Consider the following 3,751-nt stretch of genomic DNA (forward strand, 5'->3'; position numbering starts at 1 on the left):
TAAAATTAAAAACAATTATTTAACAAATAAAAAAATATTCATATTTTAATATATTTTTATTTTTTTTATTTTTAATTTTTTATTTTTTTTAAAATTTACGGTATTTTTTTTTTTTTTTTTTTTTTTTTTTTTTTTTTATTTCCTATATTTATTTAATTACAAAATAGCTAACTATTTAAAAAAAAATATGAACAGGTCAGGAAAAAAAAAAAAAAAAAACCATTCACTAAGTGTTAACGAGTATGTTTTTAAGAATATTATTTGAAAACAAAAAATAAATATAATTCATCATAGATATTTACAAATATATACACATATATATATATATATATATATATATATTTAATATAATATTTTTGTATATTTCATTTTATGAATATTTAATATTTTTCATCATTTATTAATTATCTTATTTCATATATATTTCATAAAAATTAATGTAATTCATACATTTTTCTTTTGATTTTGAATGAAGGAAAGACCTTTTAAAAAGATTGGAATTTTATAAATAGAATATACTATGAACTATTATTATTATTATTATTATAACATTTTTTTTTTATACGAAAAAATTGAAATCACATATTTTAAGAATAATTAAGAAGTAAAACAAAAATATAGAATTTAGTTTCTTATTACACACCTTTAAGGGTTTTAACTTTTTCTATAGTTATATTATTTTTTTTATATAAAAATCAAAAATAAAATATAGATAAAAAAATATATAAAATAAATATCCTTTTTTCTTTCTTTCATTTTCGAATTATATAACGCTTTTATTTCTCTATTTTTGGTTTTTATCTAAAAGGAATTGGATTTATATATTATATATTATTAAACATCTACACAACAACATATTTTATAACAGAAAAAAAAAAATAATAATAATTATATTATATTATATACATTATATATAAATATAACTTTTTTTTTTTTTTTTCTTTTTAAAAAGTATATATTAAAGGTGTATGGAATTTATAACTACATAATATATATATGATATATTATACTACAGTATATATCTATATCCTTTATATAACAAAAATTCCTTTATGAATTTTTTCTTTTCATTTTGCTATTACATATATATATATATATATATATATATATATATTACATAGGTATAAATTTAATACACCTTTAATATATACTTTTTAAAAAGAAAAAAAAAAAAAGGAACATTATGTGCCAACTATTAATATTGAATACATTATTCATTTTGGATGCACTGACAGAAAAATGGTTAAAAACAAAATAAATGTAGAAAATATTCTATGTAATTTTTTTTTTTAATAAATAAATAGATAAATGTATACATATATATATATATATATATATTTATATATGATAATATAAAAAAGTTGATACATTTTTAAAAACGCTATGTTATAAATATATATGTATACATACATTTATACTCTTACAATGCTACACATATTATTATAAAAATATATTAGGGTATATAAATTTTATATTATATATACATTAATGAAATATGAAAAAAAAAAAAAAAAAATATATATATATATATATAAATAGGGGGAAAGCAAAATTTTTAAAATAGTATAAAATACCAATACATCATATATATTTATTATATAAATATATTATAATAAAATATACATAATATTTATCTATTTTAAAAATACAAAAAAGATATATTAGTATTTATGTTCCTTAAATATACTTAAAAAAAAAAATTTTTTTTTTAAATATAATAATGTTTAATTTATATTAAATAAAATAGGATAAAAAGGAAACTTGAAAAAATGAAATGATGGTATATATTATAAATAACTTAAGTGTTCTCTATTTTTTTTTTTTTTTAATTTTTACTATGTAAGAAACTATGTATACATATTATGTATATATGAATAAAAATGTATATAAATATGCTCAAAAAAAAAACTACTATTTAATATATATATATATGTTTATTTATGTTTTTGTGAAAAATGAATAGTAATATTTTAAATATGTTTACATGTGTTTTTTAATTTAATACTTTGTTTTTATAAATATTAAAAAAATATTATATTTATATATTATATATATATATATATATATATTATGTATACATACAATATGATATATTATTATATATATATATAATATACATTATATATGAGGTAATATATATATTTTATTATTATTTATTTTTTCTTCATAACTATATATAATTATAATATAATAATATTATATATTTAAATATGTATTATATATATATATACAATATAAATTTATAAATAAGAAATTTTATATGATATATATATCATACAAAATTATTTTACTATTAAATTATAAAATAATAAATATATATTTATTAAATATATATATATAATATATATATTTTTAAACAATTAAAAAAAAAAAAAAAAAAAAAAAAAAAAAGGATATATTAGTATATATATTATACATAATTATATTATATATATATATTATATATATATATATATATATATATATATTTTATATATATTAAATAATGTATACAATATTATATAAATAATATATAAATAAATTTATTTAATATATTTTTAATAACCCTTATTTCTTTTCAATATTCATTTTAAAAAGTATTTTTCTATTCAACCTTTAAGAAAAAATTTTTTTTTTTTTTTTTTGTTCAGTTTTATGTAAAAGAAAAAGAAAAAAAATACTTTTTTTATTTTACAATTTAAAAAAAAAAAAAAAAATATATAATATATATATAAAATATATATATAATATATATATATATTAATAATATATAAAATATATTTATTTATTTATATATAATATAATAATATCTTTAATTTATATACATATGATTATACATACATATATTTTATAAACAAAATATAATAATTGTAAATATTATTTTAATTATATATATATTATATATATATAATATTATGTTTATTTTTTTTTTTTTTTTAAATAAAGTTAAAAAAATAAATTAAAAAAAAAAAAAAAAAATTAAGTATAGATTAATTGTGAATATTTATTTTTTTTTTATTATTTCATAAAAAAAGATTGAGGAACTAAGTAATATATATAAAATATATATATATATATATATATATATATATATATAAAATCAACACAGAAAGATAAAGGAAGTAGGAATAAATAAAACGCCCAACAAAAAAAAAAATTATATATATATTTATATTTATATTTATGCATTTAAGAATAAAAGTATATATATTAAAATATATATAAAGAAGAATACAACAAGAAATATTAAAAATAAACAGAATACTGTAAGTTTTATGATAATGTTTTTATATGGACCAAAAGAAAAAGGAAGAAAAGAGAAAAGTAGATATTTTTGAAAAATAAAAATTTTTAAAAACTAAAAATTGGAGTAGTAAAGATTATTTTATATTTTTGTATCACACTATATGAAATTATTATAATTATATTTATAGCATAAAATATATTATCAATTTATATGTATATATTTATTTATTGATTTTATAAATTTTACATTTTTTCAGCATACATTTAATATAAATAAGAATATTTTTATATATATTATTGATGTGTTTATTGTAAATAAGTTTTTATAAGGTGCCAGTTTATGAAAGAGTAAAAAGTAATAGGAAGTAAAATGAATTAACCTTGCTGAACATTTTATATAAATCCTTATCTCCTTATATAAGGTTTCATATAGTGTATTGCTTTTATGTTTAGTTGTTTTTATTTCTTTTGAAAATAATAAAGTACAGTATATTTTGTTCCCTTTTTTTTTTTTTTTTTTTTTCTT

This window comes from Plasmodium reichenowi, chromosome 10 (genome assembly GCF_001601855.1).
Source record: "Plasmodium reichenowi strain SY57 chromosome 10, whole genome shotgun sequence".
NCBI classification, from domain to species: Eukaryota; Apicomplexa; class Aconoidasida; order Haemosporida; family Plasmodiidae; genus Plasmodium; species Plasmodium reichenowi.